Source organism: Melozone crissalis, unplaced genomic scaffold, assembly GCF_028551555.1.
Source record: "Melozone crissalis strain CALT ecotype California unplaced genomic scaffold, PUWL_Pcris_2 ptg000066l_1, whole genome shotgun sequence".
In the NCBI taxonomy this organism is placed as follows: domain Eukaryota; kingdom Metazoa; phylum Chordata; class Aves; order Passeriformes; family Passerellidae; genus Melozone; species Melozone crissalis.
Genome location: NW_026535844.1, coordinates 3,930,549 through 3,955,370, shown reverse-complemented (window position 1 = coordinate 3,955,370; position 24,822 = coordinate 3,930,549). Strand labels below are relative to the sequence as shown.

Here is a 24,822-nt window from a genome sequence, read left to right as displayed (position 1 = left end):
ACATCAGCCTGTTGCATATTCAGAGACTCTTTGCATATCCATAAACTCATTTACATATCCTAGGAACAAAATTGGCTTCCTCCTGTTTGGGGTCCCACCCCCATCCCAGCTCAATTTGGGGTGTCCCATCCCTCTCCCAGCTCAGTTCTGGGATCCCATTCCCCTCCCAGCTTAATTTGGCGGTCCCATTCCCCTCCCACCTCAATTTGGGGGTCCCATCCCCTCCCAGCTCAATTTTGCGGTCCCAACCCTTTTTTCCCCACTCTCCCTCCCCTTTCCGATCGTTCCCCCAATCCCCTCCCCCGTGTTTGGTTTTGGTGGCTCCAGGCCCCTCCTGCCCTGTTTTGGGGTCCCGACCCCGTTTTGGATTAATTTGGGGTCCCCAGCCCATCCCCAGGGTCACCTTCCCCCCCCCCACCAAATGCGCTCCTGGCATCTGATGAGTCATCAGCAAGACACGCTCTGATTGGCTGGAAATTACCCCGCTCGGTCTCTGAGTATTTACCGCAGTGAGAGGCCTTGGTCTGCGGCTGGCAAGTGATGAGTCAGAGTCGGGCCGTGTGCTGATTGGCTGAAAATCGCTGGGCGGGCCTCGTGCTCTGAGTTTGAGCCCAGCAGTTGGAAAGTCGTCAGTGCCGCCCGTTCTGATTGGTCGGGATCTGTTTTGGGGTGGGGACGTGAGGAACTGGGGATTCTTGGGGTTTATTTGCGTTTATTTAGGGTTTGTTTGGGGTTTCTTTGGGGTTATTGATGGACTATTTGGGGTTTATCTTGGGTTTTACTGGGTTTATTTCTTGTTTATTTGGGGTTATTTGGAATTATTTAAGTTTATTTGGAAGTATTAGTGTTTGTTTGGGCTTATTTGGGTTTATGTGGGTTTATTTGGAAGTATTTGGGGTTCTTGGGGTTAATGTTGGTGTATATGGGGTTTTTTTCGGTGTGCTTGATATCATTAGGGGTTTTTTGGCTTTAACTTGGTGGAGGGGTTTTTTTCGTTTTTTGGGGTTATTTGGGGGATTTCTAGGTATTGTTTGGGGTTCTTTGTGGTTATTGGGGGTTTTTTCCAAGTGTTTTGGGGTTATTTGTGTTATTTGGGGTCACGTAGGGTCAAAAGCTCCAGGAATGTTTCTCCTGCAAAAATCGGGAATTTTTCCTTAAAAATCTGAGAGTTTCCCCCCAAAAGTCCGGGAATGTTCCCTTAAAAATCCCGGACTTTTCCCAACCAGTAGTTGCGCGCCCTGCTCCAAACCATCCAATCACCGCGGGTCTCCCCTCAGGAACACCAGCCTCTCTGTGCACCGATCCACCCAATCACTGCATGCCTCCCCTCAGACACGCCCACCTCTCACACCGAACAATCCAATCACCGCGTTTCTCCTCTCAGCTACTCTCGCCTCTCTCATCCTGAACCGACCAATCACCGGGCGTCTTCCCTCAGCAGCTCCCATCTTCTTTGCCTTCATCCAACCAATCACCGCGCACCTCCCCTCGGCAAAGCCCACCTCCCCCGCCCATCTCCTGTCAATCACCGCACCCTCTACGAAACCAACCAATCACTGGCCAACTCCCCATAGCAACTCCCGCCCTCCCCACGCGTACCAGCCAATCAGAACCGAGCGCGAAGCAGCACCCCCTGACCCCGGGGCCGGGCATGGAGCGGGCGCCCCCTCCCTCCGCCCCGCCCCCCGGGACCCCCTCAGGGACCCCCGGGAGCCGCCCCGGGCTTGGGCGGGTCCTGCGGGAGGCGCTGGAGAGAGCGGGGGAGGCGCTGGGAGAGGACGAGGGGGCTCCAGGAGCTGCTGAGGAGGCGCAGGGACAGGTGAGGGGTCCTGGAGGGGTCGTGAGGGGAATTTGGGGAGGGGTCTTGAAGAGATTTGGAGAGGGTCTGGGGGGAACTTAAGGGGGTTTTAGCAGGGTCTGGGGGTGTTGGGGATGCTTTGGGGAGGAATTTGGGGAGGGGTCCTCAGGGGGTGTCACAATCCGTCCTCATGGACGGGTTTCGTGATGGTTCGTGGATTTGATCTCAGGGTGCAAAAAGAAACGACACGGTACAAGGGGGTTTGCAATGATAATCGAAACAAATGCACCTTTATTGAATGACCACAGCAAAATGCAATAAAGAGATTAAGGGAGAGAAAAAGATAGAGGAAGAGAGACACAAAAGAGAGAGAGAGAAAGAGGGGGATAGAGCTACCAAACGTAGAGACGAAGTCCTTTGGTCCAGTCCAGTTGAGGATCCGCTGTTACGTCGGGGAGATCTCGAAGTCTCTTGCTAACTCAGAGGTTTTTATTATGATAACTCTATTGGAAATTGCAAGGGAGGGAAACAGACACAATAAGGAATAGATGTAACAGGTAGTCTATGCTCTCAGCAGTAAGCGAGAGCCATTGTCTTCTTGGTCCAGCAGTCACAACCTGCAGGCAAACATCTGGCTTTGGTCAGCTTGCTTCCCCCACACACCTGCCCCGGGCTGGGGGTTTCAGTCCCAGTCCTTGGAAGGAGCAGAGGGGCCTTTTCACATGGCGGTTCCATGTCTCAGTTCTTGATGGAGATGCTCCTTCCATCTCAGTCTGTCTGTCACGGTGGTTGTAAAACAGGTGAGGGTCTTCTGTGGGGGGACCACCTGAAACTCAGGAGAAGTCCAGCCAGGCTGAGAAGTGGGACAGCTCCCAAGGCTGTTGTTGCACAAAGAGCACAGTGTCCCCTTCTTAGCATACAGCAAACAACAGCTGTGAAAACAATGGCTTAGCACTGAGTTCTGGTCTCGGGGCCTTGTGGCATGTGACTTTTTCCTACAGAGAAGGCAGGGAGGGTCTTCTCTTCACTGGTCCGCAATGACGATCGTGAGGCAGATGAGGGAAAATTCGGACAAACTCTCACAATCCTCCACCCTTTGTTCCCCTCCCTTTTTCCAGATCCGTCCCCATCGCCCCCCGGGCCCAATTGGGAAGCTTTATTGGGAGCACTGGGAGCAGGCACTGGGCGGGGGCAGAGCGCCTGCGGGGCTGGGGGGGACACGGGACCCCCCCAAAATCAGCGGAGCGGGGACGGAGCGGGGGGTCCCGGCCGGGCCCGAGCCCATGGGGAGGGGCTGCGGCCGCCGCCGGCTCAGGAGCTCTGTGGGCAGAGAAAAGGGGGTGACACCGGGCTGGGGGCCCCGGCGGGAGCGCACACGCTCCGCCACGGGGGGGACGCTGCCCCCGGCACCCGCCCTGACCTTCTTGCACAGGGAGAAGCCGAGCCCCAGCGCCAGGGAGACGAAGCCCAAGACGAAGCCCCCGATGCCCGTCAGCATCTTCCTGCGGGCGGTGTCCGGCGGCATCTCTGGGGGGTCCGCAGGGCTCAGCACCCCCAAAACCTCTCAGGGACACCCCGAGCCCCTCCCAGCGCCCTCCCTGTGGCCCCCAGCCCAGCCAGGAACCACTGAAAACTCCCCCCGATCCCTTTTTGGCCTGGCCAGGAGCCACCAAAGCCCCTCCCGTCCCTCTCAGCATCCCACAGCCCCCTCCCAGTTGCCCCCAGCGCCCCAGGACCCCCAAAGCCTCTCGCAGTCCCTTGGCAGCCCCAGCAGGACTCAGCCAGAGCCCTCCCAGGCTGTGCCCAGCACAACCGAGCTCATGGCGAGCCCCTCTTTGCCATCGCCGATCTCCTTCCAGCCCCTCGGGGCTCCCTGCGATCCCTCCCAGTCACACCCAGCGCCCCCAAACTCCCTCCCAGTGACACCCAGCACTCCCAAACTCCCTCCCAGTGCCCACCAGGACCCCCCAAACCCATCCCACCCTCCCCAGCATCCCCCAAACCCCTTCCCAGCCCTTGCCCAGCCCCCAGCTCCTCTCCCAGTTGCAGCCCGGCTCTCTCCAGCTCCCTCCCAGTGGCTCCCAGCACAGCCCAGTGGCTCTGCCAGCGCCCCCAGGGGCTCCCCCGTACCCCAGTGCCGCCTCGGGGGCTGCTCCAGGCTGACGTGCTCCACCTGGCAGCTGTAGCTGAGCCTGCGCCGGGGCGGCGTTTCCAGCAGCAGCAGCAGCTGGTAGGTCCAGTCCCCGTTGGGGACCACGTCGGTGGCCACCACGTGCTCCGAGAGCTCCTGCTGGCCCTGGAACCACCTCACCTGGATGGCAGCAGGGTAGAAATCCGTCACGGAGCAGAGCAGGCGGCCGGGGCCGGGCTGGGAGCTCGAGGGGGGAACCAGCGAGATGGACACGCTGGGGGGCACTGGGAGAGAGAGCGGGGACACACTGGGATCAGCTGGGGGGCACTGGGACAGAGAGGGGAGGGCTGGGGTGGGCTGGAGAGGGACTGGGAACGCACTGAAATGGACTCGGAGTGACAGGGAATGGAATGGGGAATGTGGTGGGAGGGACTGGGAATGGGCTCGGATGGATTGGGAATGTGCTGGAAGGGAGTAGGAGAGATTGGGAGGGAGTTGGGTGACAGAGAGATGGGAAGGAATGGGGGAACTGGGAGAGAGGGTGGAGGTCTAAGAGTGAACTGTGAATGAACTGGGAAGAGACTGGGAATGGACTGGGAGAGACTGGGGAGGAACTGGGCATGGTCTTGGAGGGACTGGAATGGCACTGGGAGGGATCTTGGTGGCACTGGGAGGAACTGGGAATGAAGTGCGCGGCACTGGGAAGCTGAGTCCGGCGCGAGGCACCCCGTGCTGCGGGTCTGCCTGGCAACAGATGAGTCATGAACAGGATGCGATCTCATTGGTTGCCAAGCGTCAAATTTACGGGTTGCTGAAATGGACGCGCGGGGGGGCACTGGGAGGGACTGGGAGGATCTGGAGACCCCGGGGGTCGGCACAAGGAGGGCTGAGGGCTCTGGGCCGATGCCCAGGGAGATTTTGAGGGGCTCCAGGGTCACTGGCAGGGCAGGCCCAGAGGGTACACGCTCTGCCTCGCGCTCACCTCGGCGCTCCGTGATGAACGGGGTAAAATTCTTGTACCAGCACCGGCAGAACCAGTCCACCGCAGTCCGTCTGTCCTCCATGAATACCGCGTTGCTGTTCCAGCGCTTGGCCAACTTCTCCCCATAGCGGGTGAACCCCACAAAGTGCCCCACGTCGCTGTCGAACATTATGAACTGATCCCGGTTGTAGATGGATCTCTGGACGTACCTCACCTTCTCCGTGCCGTTAATGAAGTAACACTCGGACTTTGTCATCCTTTGGGACACCCCTGTGTGTGCAGAACATAGATCGGGGGGTGCCTCTCCAACACCCTCCCCCAGCACCCCCAGAGCTCCGGGGCCACAACGGATCCCCACTCCGCACCCCCTGTGCCCCTCGGCCGCCATGGGACCCTCCTGCCCGAGCTGCCGCTTCCTCTTTGCCGCCCGTCTCCCATTTACCCTTCCACATCCTCTCCCCTCCCACCTCCGGCCGCTCCCCAAATCACTTTGGGGTGCCACTTCTCCATTTTCCCACAAATTCCCCAATCCCCAGTCCCCATTGCGATCAGTTTTGAGGTCCCCCCCTCCGCTTTTGCCCGCTTCCCCACCCTCTCCCCTCCCCTCCCCTCCCGCTCTCCCTTTGGGGGGTCCCCTCCTCCTCCCCCTCCATTCCGAGCTCCCCCCTTCGCCCCTTTTCCCCCTTCTCCCCGCTGTCCCAGCGCCTCCCTCCCCCCGCTCACCCGAGAGCTCCGCGCCCGCAGCCGGGGGGGCTCCCAGCACCACCAGTGCCACCAGCAGGGCCCCAGCTGCCGCCCCTCGCCCCTCGCCCCATGGCCGGGGCCGGGCAGGGAGCAGCAGCCCCAAAGCAGCCGCGCTGCGCTGGGAGCGCCGGTCCGGAGCAGGGCGGGCTCGGCAGCGCCGCGCGCTCTCATTGGCTGCCGCCGCTTCTGGGCAGCGATCGGCCGCGGGCTCTGCCCAGCAACCGATGAGGCAATCCAACGCCCCGAGCTCTCATTGGCTAAGCCGCTTCCTGCCTGCGCCGCCATTGGCTGAGGCCTTTCCGGGACGCTGCAGCCCCGGGCTGGGGGTTTTTTGGGCAGGGGGAGCCTTGGGGCGCTGGGCAGGTGGGAGCTCAGGTGAGCCCAGCAATGCGTGCCCAGGTGCGCGGCATCTCAGGGCTGCCCGTGGCGAGCGGTGACGCTGGCCCGATGCCAGGCACCCCCAGAGCGGCTCTGTCCCTGCCCCCCGCAGCCACACAGGGACAGAAAATGGAACCGAGGGTTCCTGCGTGGGGACAAGGACCGGGAGAGATCCCTCAGCAAATCCCGCACGGGCACAACAGACCTGGCCTGGACACACGGAGGGAATTTATTACCAACCAAATCACAGCAGCACAAGGAGAAGGGAAAGAAATCTCTCCAACACCTTCCCCCTGCCCAACACGGATCACCCAGAACAGGGGTCACCAGGGCTCTGCCCAACGGGGGTCACTAGGGATCATCCAGGGGAGATTCTCCCATGGGGGATGGAGCTGGAGCAGTGCACGAAGCTCTTCCCACACTCGGGACACTCGCAGGGCCTTTCCCTGGTGTGGAAGTGCTGGTGAGTGATGATCTCTCAATCCCACCTGAAGCTCTTCTGACATTCCAAGCACTCCTAGGGCCATTCCCCAGTGTGGATCTTGTGGTGCTTGCTGAGGTCGGACGTCCCACTGAAGCTCTTCCCACATTCCCCACACTCCCAGGGCCTCTCCCCAGTGTGGGTGTTCAGGTGTTCCATCAGGGTGGAGCTGGAGCTGAAACCCTTCCCACATTCCAAGCACTTGTGGGGCTTCTCCCTGCCATGAGGCTTCTCCACCAGCTCTGAGCTCTGGCTGCATCTCCGGCCGCCTTCCTGGCTCAGGGGGGCTCTTTCCTCCTCACCCCTCCCTGGGCTGGGTTTGCAGCCCCTCCTTGTGAGGGATCTCTGGGGCTTTTCCTCCTCCTCCATCTGGCCACAGCTTGGGAATGACAAACCCTGGTTTGGGGGAAACCAAGGTGGGAGCGCCATGGAGTAGAGGCTCCTCCTGGCCAGGTCCATCTCTGGAACTCAGCAGGAGTCTTGTGTCCATGAAAATCTCCACACATCAAGATTTAGCCCAAAAAAACTGTCCCAGGAGTTCCCTATTGCTGATCTCTCCACTTCTGGGGTTCCAGAAGTTTCCTTTCCTTGGGATCACAGGGGTCCAATGGTTCCAGGGGTTCTTCATTCTCCGGCGTCCTGCTTAGGGATGATCCAGGGGCTTTTGGGGGTCCATGGGGTCCCTTCTCCCCTGATGCTCTGCTTTGAGGTCCCAGGGATCCCAGGGGTCCCTCCTCCCCAGGCTCCCCCCCTTTCCAGTCTGCCGGGGTCCCCCAGCTCTGAGATCACCCCTTTCTGGTTCTCTCCATTCTTGGGGTCCCAGGGGTTCCCCTCCTCTTCTCTCCCGGGGGTCCCCAGGACCAATGTCCTCCCCTGCCCATACTGGGCAATGGCCACGTGGGCCCCCAAAGATCCCCCCAAGGGGCTCAGCTTTGGGCTCCTGCAAGATCCAAACCTACACACACAGAGAAAAAAACCTCCCAGAGACACCAGATGATATTTGGGGTCAATTTCACAATCTGCGAGCTCCAAACACACCCCAGTAAAAAAACCCTCTCAGGGAACCCCCTGATGGATTTGGGACGAGCTCCCCCCGCCCGCTCACCTGCAGGATGAGCTGGGGGCGATTGTCCCGCGGGTGCGGCCACAGGGGGCACTGGAACCTCCTGTTCCTCCTGTTCCTGCTCCTGCTCCTCCTCTTCCTCCTCCTCCTTTTCCTCTCTCCCTCCTCCTCCTCCTCCTTCCTAATCTCGCCTCCTCCCCAGTTCCTGCTTTCTGTGTATTTAGAGTGGGGAACCTTGCTCGTTTTTAAAACTAGAACAAAGATCCCAGAGGGAACAAGGCTTGCTGCTTTTAGTCAGAACTATCAGTGACTAAAGGTCATGTTTCCTTTGGTTTGGTGCGTCCTTCTTCCTCCTCAGTGTTCAGGCTGGGCTGTGGGGTGTCCTTGTTTGCTGCATTTTCCGAGTTCCTCTTGCACTCTTTGGGCCATAGGCTGTGCCCTGGGAGGGTTCTTTGTGCTCCTTTGTGACACAGGAGAACCTTCCAGGCGGTTTCTGCGTGAGCTGCTGCTGGGATGTCACAGGAACAGCGCCATGTCCCCGTGGTGTTCCCGTTGCTGTGGGACACGGAGGCCTCAGTGCCCAGAGTGGCTCTGGGCTCGTTGCCGGAGGATCCTCCTGCCTGAGGCATTCTCAGCAGCCAGCCCAGAAGCTGTCCTCTGCTCGCAGGTGTTATATTTGCCCAATAATCCCATCATAAAAAAAACCCAAACAATATTTAAGGTAGCAGCAATTTTAATTAAATAGTTTAGAAAATATATAAATAAGGGATAATATGGTTCAAATAATAGCGCATAAGCTAAAACAACCGCGGGGTACGGAGGGCAGGGTTCAATGACCCTTGCCACTTCACGTACAATCTTGCCAAGTGAAAGTCGCCCCTTATATGCCATGTGTCAATGCCATCTCCTCCTATTTTTGGTTCGTCACTTTTCTGTCTCCGCCCTCCTCACCACCTTTACCACGCATGCGCCACCACTCGGTTTGGTGGTCGCACAAGTCTTTGGGGGTCTTCACTGATGAAGGCCATATAGTCTTCTTCATTGTCCTTTAATTCACCTTTGGGTTACACATGTGCACCAAGCCAGGATAATGCAAGCCAAAAACTAAGATATTACTATATTTTAGCATCAAAGCAATAAATCTCTTATAGCGGGCATTTTCCTGGGACCCAACCAGATTTTCACTTCTCTCTGTTAATTTTTAGTAACTGTTCTCTCTTGTTTTTCCTCCTCTCCTTGAACATCTGCCAGGAGAGGGGGGTAGAGCCCCTCCTCTCCCTTTCTTCTTTGGCATTACAACTTTTATCTGTTTTATAATTTCCAAATATTAATTACTGTATCAATATTGATGACTGTTTCAATTTTATCAGCATGAATCACACCTATTTACCACATTGTTCTCTCTCAGTGTGTGCAGGGCCTGGATTTCCTCCATTCCAAGCGGGTGATCCACAGGGATCTGAAGAGCTCCAACATCCTCCTGGGCACGGACGCCTCTGTCAGGCTGGGTGGGTGTTCCTGGCCAGGCACGGCGCTCCCGGGCTGCGGGTGTGGGGCTGCTTCCCAGGGAGGGCCAGAGCCCCACAAGGGCTGCTGGGGGCACAGCCCGGCCCCTGCTGCCAGCTGAGAGCGGCTGCCCCTGCAGAGAGCTCAGCAGAGGAGCAGGGTGCCAGCAGTGCCTTTGCTCTGCCTATGGCCCTGCCAGAGGGGCAGCAGTGGGAATCTAAAGCTCCAAGGGAATCAGTAAAAGCCACTGCATGAAAGCTGAGGGTTTCTTGAAGATTCCAGTTCCATCTTTCCTTGGCTACAGCCCTGAGGGCTTTTCCAGCTGACTTCACTACTGCACTCTCAGACTGAGAGTGGGGAATCTTGGTGCTTGGTTTCCTCATTCCAGCTGCCTTTGACAGGGTTTGTTTCTGTCCTCAGCTGATTTTGGCCTCTGCGCTCAGCTCAGCCCTGAGCAGGACCAGCGCAGCTCCATGCTGGGCACTGCTCACTGGATGGCCCCAGAAGTTGTGACCAGATCTCCTTATGGCCCCAAGGTGGACATCTGGGCCTTTGGCACTCTGACCATCGAGATGGTGGAAGGAGAACCTCCTTACTTCAGGGAAACGGCGGCCATGGTAAGAGGCAAATTCTGCAGTGGCTGCAGAGGCCTGTGAGCACAGGGGGACCCTGCACTGGGAGCAGCAGCTGGAGGTTTCTGTACATGGGAAGGGAATTCCCAGAGCACTCCAGCCTCCACACAGGAGAATATTCCTCAGTCTCCAGGAACAATTTGCTTTGGGATTTATGTTTTTGCAGCTCATCTGGCTGTGAGGATGAGCTGGAAATGTGAAGCAAGTGCATCAGCTCTAATGTTATCTTGCAAGAAAACCCCAAACCACCCCCAAATCCCAGTCCCAAAAACAAGCTTTCTGCAGGAGTTTCTAAAAGACATTTTGCAAGTTGATCTCCACCCTGATTCTTCTCACAGAGAAATTTGTTGAGAACATGAAGATGATTGTTTAACATCCCCATAGTCTAACATATTTCTTTCCTAGTCCAAGCTACTTTCTCTGTGTCTCCAAGCCTGAGCTTTCAGCAACACAAACCTCCTGTTTCTTGCCTGACAGTTTCTGGGATGGGGCATCAGGAATGCATTTACATGAGTGTCAGTGGCACTGCAGAGATGACCTTGATGTAAGAATCCTCTGAAATAACACAGGCAGACCACACTCACTCTGGAAAATGGCCTGTAAAGCTGGTGTCCACATTTGGAGAAGCAAAATGTGCTATTTCTGATGGAGGTTCCTACTGACAGAGTCAGCCAATGAAACTGGCTCTCAAGGCGAGATCATTTGGATGTTGCAGTGGCTGTGGCAGTCCCAGGGTTCGGGTTTTTTGGTTGGCATAGCAAAATGAGCTCTGAGCAGCATCTGTGGCAGGGAGGAAGGTGCCCCTGGAGCTGGGGCTGAGGCCCCGGGGTGGATGTGAGCCTGTGTGGGTGTGAAGGGAGCTGGCAGAGCGCTGAGTTTGCTTTCCCTGCAGGCTCACGCTCTGATCCGGCAGAACGGGACCCCGCAGCTGCAGGAGCCCCGGCGCCTGTCGGCTCTGCTGCGGGACTGCCTCGAGTGCAGCCTGGAGCCGGACGAGGAGCGGCGCTGGGCTGCCCAGGAGCTGCTGCAGCTGAGGGCCAGGGGCTGCAGGGGAAGCAGCAGCGCCAGGGAGGGGTTTTCTTGTGGGGCCCCCTCCGACAGTCTCCAGTCTGGCTGCGTTCCACACACAGAGCAAGCAGAATCCTCGCCTGCTGTGGCTTGGCAGCTCCTTTGGAGCTCATCTGGGCCTGGTGCCCCACAGCGAGCAGGGACATCATCAAGCAGCTCAGGGGGCTCAGAGCCCTGCATGACCTGAGCTTGGATGTTTCCAGGGAGGAGGCACCTCCCACATCTCTGGGCACCTTCTGTCAGTGTTTCCCCACTCTGCTGGTTAAAAAATTCTTCCTTAGATCTAATCTGAGCCTGCTTCCCTCTCCTGAGTTTCAAAGCATTTCCCTTTGTCCTGTTGCAACAGAGCCTGTGAGGAACTTGACTCTGGAAAGTAACAGTTCATTTCTTTCCTTTGTATCCTTTGGACAGCACCCATTTTTATCATCAGCCAAGCCTCTCTGCAGCCTGACCCCTCTGATCACTGGAGCAAAGGAACTGAGGGAGCAGCGGAGGAGATGAAGCTCTTGAGGACAGCTTTCAGTTACAGTAGTAAGGACAACTAGTTAGTTATGGTAGTTAGCACTACTAGTTGGTTAGGGCAGTTAGCACTGGTAGTTAGTTTATGGTAGTTAGGACAGCCTGTTTGTTATGGCAGTTGTTTGAATAAAAACTCTCTGAACCCTCAACTGCCTTGCCGTGTCCCTTCCTTCTCCCGCTGTGCCTCAGCTGCCCGGAGCAATGTGAGGGGAGAGCGGGCGCAGCCTAGCCCAGAGCTGAGCCCCAGCAGAGCCCTGGCAGAGCCCAGAGCAGCCTTGGCACCTGCAGAGTCAGCCTGGAAGGAGGCGCTTGGAGCCTTCTGGGCTGCACCCGGCTCTTGGTTACAAACTGGGTGTGCTGGAAAATGCCACCGGCTCTGCGCGAGGGCAGAAGGGGCCCGGGGAAGGCCCAAGTGCTCCATGCAAGGGAAAAAGCTGCCCTGGGTTTGTTATAAATAACTAGGTAGTGTTGGCTTTTGCTATTAGGTATTGACTTCTGCAATCTATTCTTAATCACACTGATTTTGATAGAGTGCAGTTTGTAATCACTTTTAACTGCTTTTGCTGTAGTATAATTTGCCAGCTTTTTGTGGCCAATGCCCTGGCCCCTGTGTAGCTCATATCCTCAGAACATCATTTATGGATGATATTTTAGTTTGTGGAGAGTGTGAAAAACATACATTATAGTTTTGGCTTTTGCAAAATATTACAGTGGATGCCATGTGTTGTACATTAGAATGTTAACTTTTGCAGAAGTAGCTGTTGTTGTGAAATAATAATCAATGCTTTTATTTTTGTAAATAACTGACAATAACACTTCAGAGATATTTGTGAAATAGCTAATGTTCATTTCAAGTACTTGTGGAAATAGCTAAAACCATCTGCATGGTCAGATAACATTTAAGGAAGGGATGTGATGAGGAGCCCTGCCACTGACCCTTCCACTGTCAATAACTGTCACCTGCTGAAACCACAGAACAGGGGCCCTTGTGAGGGAGTGACACACAACCCTCAAAACAGCAATCCACGATTCCTGCACGTGCTCTAAAACGGCGAGTTGGGGGTCAAACCAACCTAAAGAATTCCTGGAGCATGTAAATGAGTTCAAAGAAATGTTTGAATGTGTATAACCATTATGAATATGTATTTGAACAATACACTGGAGAAACTAGACAAGAAGAGTTGCTGTGGTTAACCGGTGTGCCTCTGGCCATCGCCAAGCACCCAGCTCTGTTACTGATTTGCCCCTTATTATTCCTTATTAAACTTTCAAAAATTCTAAAGAGTGAGGCTCATTTCTCACAAAACCCAAGGTGCTCACCCCTTGTTCTTCCCCCAAAGCCAGGATTTGTCAATCCTAACCTTTGTCTGGACAGAGGAGAAGGAGGCTGCGAGGAAAAGAAGATGCACTGGTGTGGAAGCCCATGGGAGTCTCAATCTCCCACCCGTGGAGGACTGGTCTCCAATAAGAAGAATAGATTTCAAGGTTATGGTGAGAAGCTTGCTTCTCCCATTGATCTCTGTAGGCACATACTGATTTATGGAAAGTTATGTTGCCCCATTGGCCCGTTGGCCTAATTACCCCAGTTCACCCCCTATTACCCATCCCTGGTTAGTCCCTAGAATGTTCTCTCTCTCTGTCCCTCCATTGGCCCTAATTTACTGCATTCCTCTGCCCCTGTTTCCCTATTAGCTGACCCGACCCTTAACCCCTCCTTTGCACCATTTCCCCCATAGCCATTGGACCCTGACCCTCAGCTCCACCCTCACTACCCCATATAAAAACCCCCTGTGCCCTCAGCTTGCACCCTGTCTTTGTCCCTGGGTCCTGCTCAGCTCTGTGCCCTGTTCCTGTACCAATAAACCCAGTTTGCTGAGATCATACCCAGACCCATCCTGCTGACTTTGTCAGCTTTATAAAGCAGCCGTGAGCTTCGGGCTCCAGAGTGCCGGACGCTCCAAGGGCCTCGGCAGCGCCAGGACGCTCCAGACTGGGACAGCCAGGCAGGGCAGGAGGAATCACTGCCCCTTTCCCCTCTCTGCTGCTCCATCTCCCAGCCCAGCATCACTGCAGGACAGCCTCACTGCCAACGCCATCCTGCCAGGGATAGACTGGGGGGATCTCCTTCCCCTTCCCTCTGGCATGGAGACAAATCCCATCTTCTCCTTGTCCACCCTCCTTCTTCTCCTCATTCTGTCCTACATCCATCCATGTTCCTTTCCCATCTCCTTCCTCCCGTGTTCCTTCTTGCTCCTTCCTCTTTTCCTGCCTTTTCCTTTTCCTTTCTCCCTGTCTCTTCCTCTCCTTGTCCTTCCTCCCCCAGGCACTGAGCTGCAGACAGAGACCAGGGAGAACAAATCCCTGCCACAGAACCTTGTGGAAGAGGCCATTTGGAACGGCTCCACGGCTCAGGAATCCAACGGGGAGGAAAAGCCCCAGAGACCCCTCACGAGGAGGGGCTGCAAACCCAGCCTGGGGAGCTGAGAGGAGGTAAAAGCCTCCCTGTGCTGGGAAGGGTTTGGGGAATGTGAGAAGAGCTTCAGGCAGAGCTCACCCTATTCCTGGTGCCTCCAGAAACAGCGGTGCCAGATGCAGGGATCCCTGGGGACACAGAGATCACCCAGCAGATCCACGGGGATGCAGAGATCCCCCTGCAGATCCATGGGGCTGCGGAGATCCCCCTGCAGATCCATGGGGATGCAGAGATCCCCCTGGAGATCCACGGGGATGCAAAGATCTCCCTGCAGATCCATGGGGATACAGAGATCCCCCTGCAGATCCATAGGGATGCAGAGATCCCCCTGCAGATCCATTTGGATGCAGAGATCCCCCTGCAGCCCCCGGAGCAGCCACGCTGAGCACGGCGATGCCTGAGAGGAGGCTGTGACCCCGTGGCCAGAGGGCCCCGCTGGAGCAGCCTGTCCTGGCAGGACTGACCCCGGGCCACAGTGGCCCACGCTGCAGCACTTGGAGGGGGCTGTGCCCCGTGGGATGGACTCGGCTTGGAGAAGTTCCTGGAGAAGTCTCCGGTGGGGGAGAGCCCAGGGTGCAGCAGGGGAACGACTCCTGTCCCTGAGCAGAGGGAGAAGCCCCGGGGCATGAACTGAGCCCGGCCCCATTCCCTGTCTGCGGCACTGCCAGGGCAGGAGGCGCAGCTGGAAGGAGGGAGGCGTGGGGGAAAGCTGCATTTCAGGGTCTTCACTTACTTCTCATTATCCTGCTCTGAGTTTTAGAAGTTTTCTGTCAGAAATCTCTCCCCTCCCTCACTCATCCACAGGGCTTTGGGGCGGTTTTCTCTTTTTGCGGGAAATCAAAGCGATGCCCTGATGCTCCTAATTAGGGACAGCAGAAGTGAGGCTCCAGGGCTTCCCGCTGAGCCGGAGCCACCGGAGCCGCAGTGCCGGGAAAGCCGTGGCGGGAGGTGCGGAGAAGTTTGTTTGTGTTTTCAGCTCAATCCCCCTCGGGCCCGGGCCCGTTCCAGGGCTGTTCCTCAGCTCCGGCTCTGCCCTCACGCAGCCTGGGGGGCCCTGAGAGCGAGGGGCGGGTCTGTGCCGTGTGCAGAGCCCGCCCCTGGCGGCGATTGGGCGATGGTGCCGTCAGTCGTGTTTGTGGCTGGCTGATTGGTGGGAGCGGGGCGGACCAGGGCCCCGGTGGCGGGCTGAGGGCGGCCGTGGCTGGGCAGCGGCGCCATTGTCGGAGCGTGTGTGCGGTGCCGTGAGCGGCGGCAGCGGCCGGAGCGCGGTGAGGCGGCGGCGGAGCTCGGAGGCGGCCGCAGCGCAGGTGGGAGCCGCGCTGGGTTGTGCGGGGGCTCGGGGCTGACTGCGGGCCTCGGGGGCGGCAGAGGGCTCGGGCGGGTTCGTTGTGCCGTGTCCGGCCGGTGTTGCCGCTGGCGTGAGGGCGCTGCGGGAGCGGCTGCCCGCGGTCTCCTTGCGGCCGCTGCCTCGGCAGGAGCCGCTGCCGGAGCAGCGCTGGCTCGGCCCGGTTCCTGTGGCGGGGACAGAGGGGGCTGCCGCGTGCCCGGGGCTGTGCGGGGAAATTTCCGTGGCCGGAGGTTTCTGTGCGCAGAGGAGACAGAGGAGTCCTGTAAAAGTGACTTTATTGCTGAGCAGAGGAAGAGGCCGTGGGGCATTTGTCGTGCGCTCTCTGCCATTGTTGTAGTTCGCAGCCTCCTTTTTATCCTCATTTTCCCGGCCTCATCTCCCTCTCCCTTTGTGCACTGGCTGAAGTGCTTGGAATGTTCAGACCTCCCGATCCGCCAACTGGATGTCCTCGTTAATGTGCATCCCCGCTTTTGTATAACAGCCGATATTCACGGCTCTGTTAAATCCTTGTTCTTCTGGAAGTTCCGGAATTTAGCGGGACTTTGTGTGAGCAGCAGTCCATGTTAATTAGTAACATTTATTGAAGCTGGTGGTTTCGCCCGTTGCTTCCTTATCTACAAGTCCCTGGCCCCTCGCTCAGCTGCTGAATGAGCTGCACTCTCAAGGTGTGGAGCATGGTAAAAAGATGAGAGTTGCTGCAGCACATCAGAGGAGAAACAGCATTCGTTTAACCCGTGATCTGCCAGGGAACCACAAAACCGTGTCCCATTCCCATCCTTTCCGCGTTTGAATCCGTACATGAGCTACTTTCTTCAGTCCTTTGTTATCTGTTTCACCACTTTTCCTTTTTCATCTTTTTGCCAACAGCAGTTTGTGTCAATTAATTTTCCACAAACTCCTCCTTTTTCTGTTAAGAGATGATCTGATCCCATCCCATGGTGAAGTGTTGTGTTCCTCATTTCAGTGGATTGCTCAGCAGGAAGGTCAGGAGCTGGAGCTGTCTGGTTGGTTATTATTCCCAGGACAGCTTGTAATCTAATGATGCCATTGAAATGAGAAATGGGTTCTGTGGCTCCTGATATGAATTGGTTCAGGTTCCCAGGGGCTGGTCCATGGTGTTGTAGGATTTGTTCTGCTGGCCGTTCATCTTTTCCCTATTTTTGGGCGCTCTCTCCAGCCAGGGCTGCATCAATTGACTGCTTTTCTCTAATTAAATCATCAAATCCTTGGATTCCCAGCTTATTTCCCTGAATTTTTGCTAGCAAAAACCCCCAGTGCTCTAATATAACCTACATAACACAGACAGTGACAGCACATGTTTTAGTGGGCAGCGGGATGATTCCCCTCCCATTTATTTATAGTGAAGTTTTCCCAACGTTCTCAGTGTGCTGTTTCCCTTTGCAGCTTCACCCGTTTCTGTTGCAGGGTCAGATATCCTCCCCCTGGGCTCTGCCTTGAGCTGTGCAAATTCCATCAGTGCAAGCAGGCAGAGCTTGGGGTGAGGGGCAGAGGGAATCAGCCCAATTCCTGCCCCGGGCAAGAGACCCAGGTGCATTGTGCACACTTTGCCCAGCAGTGTTCATTTGCATTTCTAAAGCTCCTCTGCAGTCTGCCTGGAATGGAGCTTCTCTTCCTGCTGCTGGGCAATGTTGATGTTTTGTTGCTGGTCGTTATCTCTGTGGGGGTCTTTTGTGCTGTTCCCAGTCTGTTCAGGTGCTAAACTCATCTTCATTGAGCACTATAACACCCCTTAAAAAAATCCTTTAAAATTAATTTCCCCAAGGCAAAGAAAACCAAGCCTGAGTAGAGAAATAAGGTTTAAAAGAACCAAACTCGGTACATTTACAGCAGTGCAATGGCAGGCAGCCCAGAGTGTGGGTGTCAGTGAGCCCCAGAGTGGAATTGTGCCGTGGTGTTCCCCAGCAGCTGTGGCAGTGCAGGCCCAGGCAGCGCTGAAGCTGCAGCAGTGGCAGCAAGGCTTGGCCCCAGTGGCTGGAGATGGCAGAGGAGGGTGGCCAGGATTGCAGAGGATTCCAGGCGAGGATCTGTGGGCAGGCGCAGGGGCTTGGCCCGCTGTGGAGCCCTGGCTGCTGCTGCGTTGCCTTCAGGGCAGGCTCAGGGGCGGCCTCCCATCCTCCTGCTGCAGGCGGGAAGTGCAAATCTGCGGGGCTTCAGAGCCCTTGAGGCCAGGCTGAGGGGTCCCCCGTGTTGAGCTGTGCTGGCGGCTGTTTGTGGCCTCAGGGACACTTGGCATGGGCCCCTTGGCCACCAGTGGTGCTGCTTTGCACTCCTTAGGCAGGAGCCGATGTCCTGGCTGGGTGTTGGCAGCAGCAAAGTGCCAGGGCAGGCTCTGTGCCAGCCCAGCTTGCTGTGGGAGAATGTGCCTTGATATCTGCTCCAGTGGTTGCTGAAGCAGTGAGAATTGCTTTTGCCCCCCTGTTAGGTGCCATGCTGTCAGCAGAAGATATTGAAGCCTTCCTGCTCAGGGCATTTCAGTGCCAGGCTCTCACAAGCACCCACAGCTGGGCGGGTTAAGCTGAGCATGGGGCGGTGACCTGCGCTGTGTCTGATTCCCCTTCCTTAATAACAGCCTGTCTTGTAGCTCTTTTCCCTTCTGCTGTCCTTGCAGAGCCATCCACAAACACATTTTCTCCCTCAGGCCAGGGAATGTCCCATCATCAATCTGTCGCAGCCTGGGTGTGGAGCTCTGTCCCTTGAGTGCAGTCCTGGGTTCCTTGCCAGCCCCTCTCCAGGCTGTTCAAACAGGAGGCTGGGTTAAACCCTTGCCCTGTCCTCAGTTCTAAATCCTCCTGCACCATTGAACAAGTTTCATACTGTAATAACCGAGCCCTGCTCATCCATTTAGAGGCTCTTTTCGTTGTCAGACCTTTAACTTGATGTCAGACGTGAACTATAGGAGATCCTATATAGAGTTAAACATTTTAGCAAAAGAATTCTTTAGGCAAGACCCTGTTTAACATCCACCTGTAATTCAAATTCTTTTTCCCTGTCTGGAAGGCCCAGGCCAGCCGCCTCAGTTAATCTTCATTTTAACACCTGAAAATTCTGTGTTTCCTCCTGCTGTCCATCCATCCAGTTTGTTGACTGGCAGGATAGGAGTGTTGTAGGGAGACATCCCTGGCTCCAAAAGCCCTGCCTTTAACAGGGACTCAATACCAGGCTGTGAGCCCTTCCTTGCCTGTCTTGGAACAGGGTATTGCTTGTCCTGGTTGCTTTAAAGTAATTTGTAGCGGCTCCATATCTAATTTTCCCTCTTTCTCTGGGGCTGCCCACACTTTGGGGTTCACTTCACTATGGGCCTTGTCAGATTTTGGCAAAAGGTAGAACAGAACTGGCCTCTGTATCCCTTTTGCAGTATTAAAATCCAGCTCACAAATTCCTTCCTAGTTAATTACAATCACAGGAGGAAGAAAAAGCAATTAATTTATTTCTGACCTATCCCCCACAGCTTCTAATAGTGGTTGAAGAAATCATACCTACTCATCTTTGCCACTCATTCCCTTAAAAATTAAAACATTCCTTTACTATTTTCTCCCTAGGTCTAAGATTCAGAGTGGATTGAGAGGCCCCTGTGTCCATCAGGAAATGCCTGCTCTCAATGCAGACCCACCCTGAATGTTCTCAAGGGCTGCAGTGTGGAGGGTCCCTGGTGTGATGGTAGCTGTGACAGCCCTGGCAATCCATGTCCATCAAGGGGTGGACTTGCTGGTCCTGAGGGTGCTGCTGTCTGTGCTTGCAGTGTCCTTGTGCCCTGCAGCTGGAGCCCTGGTTCCTTGCCAGGGGCTGTTTGGGTGGGCTCTCCCCTGGTGAGGAGGGCAATGCCTCTGCCAGGTGCTTGTGGCCGAGCCCATGCCCTGGGTGCTGGGGCCTCCTTGGGCCCTGGGGTTGATCCCTCAGGGGCTGTAGGAACTGTGCCCTGGCCTTTGCCTTCAGCTTGGCCTTTTGCTGCTCCCTTCTTGCATTCACCTGCTGTGCCTTTGTGCCTAGGTGCTGCAGGGCCTTCTTCTGCCCCTCCTGCAGCCCTCTCAGTGCATGTGGGTGCTTGTCTTGCTTTACAAGAGAGGTGTCTGCTCGGGAAGGCAGAAAAAGCCTCTCTTGGAATGGAGAATTCAAACCCCCTCCCTTTTCGTTTTTAGACCAGTGTAATCAAAGGGCTCTCAGGCAAAGATATGGAAGTAGGAATATCAGTTCTTTACTAGTGTGTATAATAAAGCAAACAAACACCAACAGCTGCGGCACTGACAGCAAACAGAGCCCGGACCCAGTCCCGGCCTTTGGGCTGCGGCGCTTTGCCCTTGGGTGCAGTTCCGGGCACGGCCGGCAGGGGCGCTGGTGGCTCCCGCGGGGCGGGGCAGCGCATCCCTCCCATGGGAACCTCTCTGAACGGAAATAGAGCAATCCCTTCATCTAACTCTTTCACTTTTTTACCTTCTCTAGCCTTTCTCCTGTGTTTTGAGAAAGAATTTGGAGAGGGCTGTCTTTTAACTGAGCTCCTAGTGTTTCGATAAGGTGCTTCCTGTGGAGGGAGAGAGTTTCCCTGAACAGCCGGAGCTGTGGTTACCAAGGGGATGTAACTCAGAGCAGGACGGGGTCAGGGGAGGATATCCTGCCGAGGCTGGGTGGGAGTGTGGGCAGGGTCTGCTGCCGGAATCAGCAGAGGGGGATCTTCCCATGGAGCCCGAGGCGGAGCGTGGGTAGCCCCCACATGGCTGATGGCGGCTGATCCGGCAGCTGCCGGCAGAGCAAAGGCAGGTGGGAGAGCCCGGCAGCAGCGGCAGTGCCCAGCGCAGGTGGCACGGGCAGGGCAGCCGGGGATGGGATGGCTGGGACCCCCCCTGGGTGCGGTGGGCGCGGTGACCTCGGAGCAGGCGGCAGGACAGAGCAACCCCCATCTTCCCCAGCATGGCCGGCAGAGCGGCCGCGGGCCAGGCAGTGGGAGCCGGGCACACAAATTGAGCGACAGCGCCGGGGCAGGTGGAGCTGCCCTGGGCAGTGAGGCCACACCTGGGATGGAAACCGGGGCAGGCGGAGCTGAGGCGGGCAGCGAGCCGGGACCCGGGACAGGCGCCTCGGCTGCGAACGGAGGGGGCAAGACCTGCAGAGGATCCCACTCTCTGATTTTTTCTCTTGTTCCCTTCCCTTTCATTTCCCTTTGTCTTTTCTTATTTTGTCTTTGGTGTTTCTGATACTTCAAAGATTTTTATTCTCTTGAAATCTCCTGTCTAACATATGGCATATTCTTTTTCTTCTAGATTAAATGGGGGTTTTTTACAAATAAACCCAGAACCTAACAAATCTAAACGTCTGCATGGATACTTTGAAATGGTCAACCAGCTAACTCATGACCTCCAAATGTTGTTTTTTTTTTCACCTTTTTATTTCTCCTTTGGCAAATTGAACATCTCTCAGTTACTGGCTTTGCTACTCCAAAAATCCCAATGCACCCATAGTTCCTTAAAAAATGATCACACAGAGCTTGACTACCCAGTGGGTTTTCTGATTCAAGTCTTCTAATATTTTCCTAGTAAGCACATTTTATTAAGCAATTGTCTTCCATGAAGAAGTTTCCATTTCCCTGATTTATCTTGTTCACTTCCTGTCGTGTTTAAATCTTTTTTCTCGGCTTCACTAAACTTTGGAATTTCCAGTTTTTCCTCGTTTGGAGTTAATATTAACTTAAGTCTTTCTGCTGCATCCTTCACTTTGTGCTCTGCCCCCAGTTTGCCCAGTTTGCCTCTCCTTTGGCCCGGGCCGGGTTCTCCCCGCCCGCAGCGGCTGGAGCAGCCGAGAGCCCCGCGCTGCCCATCCCGACCTGTCCCGGCTCCATCCCCGCTCCTGCCGCGGGCTGCGAGGGCTGCGGGAACGAGGCACTGAGGGTGTGGCGGCTGCTGGGGGAGGAGGAGGAGGGAGGGAAGGGCAATGATAAAGGGAAGGAGGAAGTGGAGATAAGACAGAGGAGGAGGAGGGTGAACGGAAGAGAAGGAGTGGGAGGAAGAGGAAGAGGAGGGACGAAGATGGATCAAGGCTGAGCTGAGGGAACCACACCATCGATCCCTGCCTGAATTCGCAGCCCCCACCTCTGGGATCATCATCCCCCCATCGTGCCGGTGAGCGGGGAGGGGGAGTTCGGCCCGGATATCCCAGGGGGTCCCTGGGTTGGGCTTTTGGGGGATGTTTGGAGAATGAAGAAGTCCAAGGCTGAGCGGAAAAGGCCCCTTGGGGGGACATCGGGGGGTGGCGGTGGTGGCTGCCAGCAGAGGCAGCCTGGAGGAGCAGAGCCCTGTGTCCCCCAGGAGCCCAAAGTGGGGAGCCCAGAGAGGGGGCAGCGCCGCCATTGGCGGGAGCCTCAAGAGCCTGGAGAGGGGCAGGGGGGACTCCTTGGAGCCACTGCAGCCCAGAGCAGAGAATGAGGGGAGAAGGGAGCCCGGGAGCCCAAAAATCCCTGCCATCCCGAAATGGGGAGAGGGAAGCAGGGGGAGCTTTTGGGATTGCTGGGACTGCCAGCAGCCTGGGCAGGGCGGGCACCGGGCACAAGGGGGACCCCCAATCCAAGCGTGATCCCCAGCTGATGGGACAGGGGGGAACCCCTGAACAGCAAAGGGGAGGAACCAGGGACGGGGAACTCCTGGGAGGCTTTTTCAGGGCTGAATCTTGGTGTTTGAGAGGTTTTTCTGGAGCCCAGATGGCCAGTGACTTGTAGAGATGGACTTGGGCAAAAGGGACTTTGAAACTCAATGTGTGTTGGGGGATGTGAAAGAGGAAAGCCTTATAAATATGATTGTCTTGCAAAAGATTATGGGAATATAGAAAGTATAAGGAAGATTGAAATGAAAGCAAGCTTTGAGATACCTTAGTTAGTGAACAACTGGAAAATAATGGTGTGGCCCAACTGAAGGTAATCCCCTTTTGATGAAACGATTCCCTCTGCTCGCAAAGAGATCCAGACCCTACTAGCTCAGCAGAAGGGGCCCAAAGAGGAGTTTTTAGGGTTTAAAATGTAACACATTATGGTGATGTAATGATTCTTACAGGCTGTATGTAAATGCTCTAGGATTTGTATCTTGTACTAGATTGGTTAGTGAGAAATAGAATATTCAACGCAGAAGAAAATTTATTGTGTTGTAATGGGAATGTTACTGTGTTATGCTCTTGCCTGTCTTAGTCTTTTACCCTCTCATCCTCTCTACCCCTCTCTTCTCTCAGGCCTGCTCCGAGCTGTGCCTGGCAGCTCCAAGCAGGGCCCTGCACCCAGGCCCTTTGCAATAAACCGCAAGTTCCACGACCTGGCTGCAGAGCTCTCTTGTCTTTGTCCGTCCCAACTGTCCTACCCCCCAACCCTCCTACAAACGCTCTCATCCCTTGTTTTCCCCAAACCAGGATTTCCCATTGCCAACCCCTGGGAGGCTGCGAGGAAGAGGAAGATGCCCCGGGACACTGAGGCAGGTGAGGAGGAAGTCAGTGCCCCTTTCCCCTCTGTGCTGCTCCATCTCCCAGCCCAGCACGGCCCCGGCTGCAGCTCAGCCCTGGGGGGATCTCCTTGTCCTTGCCTGTGGCACGGAGGCAAATCCCATCCTGTCCTTGTCCTTCCTCCCCCAGAGCAGGAGCTGAGCATGGAGAGCAGGGAGGACAAATGCCCGCGGCAGAACCTGGTGGCAGAGGCCGTTTTGAGCGGCTCCACGGCGCAGGAAGCCAACAGGGAGGAAAAGCCCCGGAGAAGCCGCACGAGGAGGGGCTGCAAACGCAGCCGGCGGGGATCTGAGGGGGAAAGAGCCAGCCTGGGCCGGGAAGGCGGCCGGAGATGGAGCCAGAGCTTGGGGCTGGTGCTCCATGAGCAGCTCCATGATGGGGAGAAGCCCCACACGTGTGGGGAGTGTGGGAAGAGCTTCAGGTGGAAGTGTGACCTGATCAAGCACCAGAGGATCCACACTGGGGAGAAGCCCTACGAGTGTGGGGAGTGTGGGAAGAGCTTCAGCCAGAGCTCCCACCTGATTGTGCACCAGAGGATCCATGCTGGGGAGAAGCCCTATGAGTGTTCCGAATGTAGAAAGAGCTTCAGCCGGAGCTCCCACCTGATCACACACCAGAGGATCCACACTGGGGAGAAGCCCCATGAATGTGGAGAGTGTGGGAAGAGCTTCAGCCTGAGCTCCCACCTGATCAGGCACCAGAGGATCCACACTGGAGAAAGGCCGTACAAGTGCTCCAAGTGTGGGATGTGCTTCAGCCAGAGCTCCGGCCTGATCCAGCACCAGAGGACCCACACTGGGGAGAGGCCCTACGAGTGTTCCAAGTGTGGGAAGAGGTTTCCAACCAGCTCCAATCTCCTCCGGCACTATCAGAGTCACATGGAGGAGAAGCCCTTCCAATGCCCCGACTGCGGGAAGGGATTCAAGTACAACTCCTCCCTCATCACCCACCGGCGCATCCACACTGGGGAGAGGCCCTATGAGTGTCCCCAGTGTGGGAAGAGCTTCTCCAGCAGCTCTCACTTGACCCAACACCAACGGAGGCGCCACTAAGGGAAGCCCTGCGAGTGCCCCGAGTGCGGGCAGAGCTTCGTGCGCTGCTCCAGCTCCATCCCCCACTGGAGGAGGCACTTTGGGCACAGCCCTGGTCACTCACATTCCCTGTGATCCATGTTGGGAACACACCTGGCTGCTTCGCCTTTTGGTTTGGCCTTAATTTTCCTCTGCTTCACCTTCATCCTTTAAAAACACCCAAAACTGGGTTAAATGAAGGAAATTAATTGAATATATCTGAAGTTCCATAATTTCTCAGTTGTTTTAGAGGGAATTTAGGATTTGGGGACGCGTTCTGTGTCGAGTACTGCTGTTGCTAAGAGGAAGGATGTTAATGTCACCCTTCTTGTGTTGCTAAGAACTGCTCCCCTGACCCCAACCCCAACTCCACCCTTGGGATGCCCTATAAAAACTGCCTTTGTCTTGTCTTTGGGGGGTAAGAAATGGATTCCCAAAGGATCAGCCCTTTTCCCACTGGATTGCAAAGGATCAGCCTGATTCTCCACTGGATTCCTAGAGGATCAAGCTTTTCCCACTGGATTCACAGAGGATCAGCTCTTTTCCACTGGATTCCCAAAGGATCAGCTCTTTTTCTACTGGGTTCCCAGGGGATCAGCCCTTTTCCCACTGGATTCCAAGAGGGTCAGCCTTTTTCACTGGATTCCAGGAGAATTCTGACTCTGTCACTGTTGTTTTTTTGTTTGTACTACTGCATTCGTATTTTTTATTTTTCCTAATAAAGAACTGTTATTTCTATTCCCATATCTTTTCCTGAGAGCCCCTTAATTTCAAATTATTATTAGTACTAGCAGTATTTGTATTAGTATTAGTATATTGTTATTACTATTATTAATAATCAAAGGGAGGGGGTATATAGTTTCCATTCCAGTGGAGGCTCCTGAAATGGGGAGACACCCCCAAGGATGGGCCATGTCAAATAGTTCCTGAAATAGGTAAACGAGTTTATGGTTATGCATGAGGGTCTATGAATATGTAACAGGCTGATGTAATCAAGCCAGAATAATTAAGGGGTGTCTCCAAAAATAACTGGGGGGTCTTGAAGGCCATAACAACCTTCACCCCTTGGTCCTTGTCGCCCATGACATCAGCCTGTTGCATATTCATAGACTTTTTGCATATCCACAAACTCATTTACATA

The 24,822-nt window shown here is 55.5% G+C and overlaps 1 pseudogene; it reads left to right on the top strand.

Moving 5' to 3' along the window:
- Positions 1 to 24,822, top strand: part of LOC128945559 (zinc finger protein 850-like) — a 223,040-nt pseudogene that overhangs the window by 128,855 nt on the left and 69,363 nt on the right.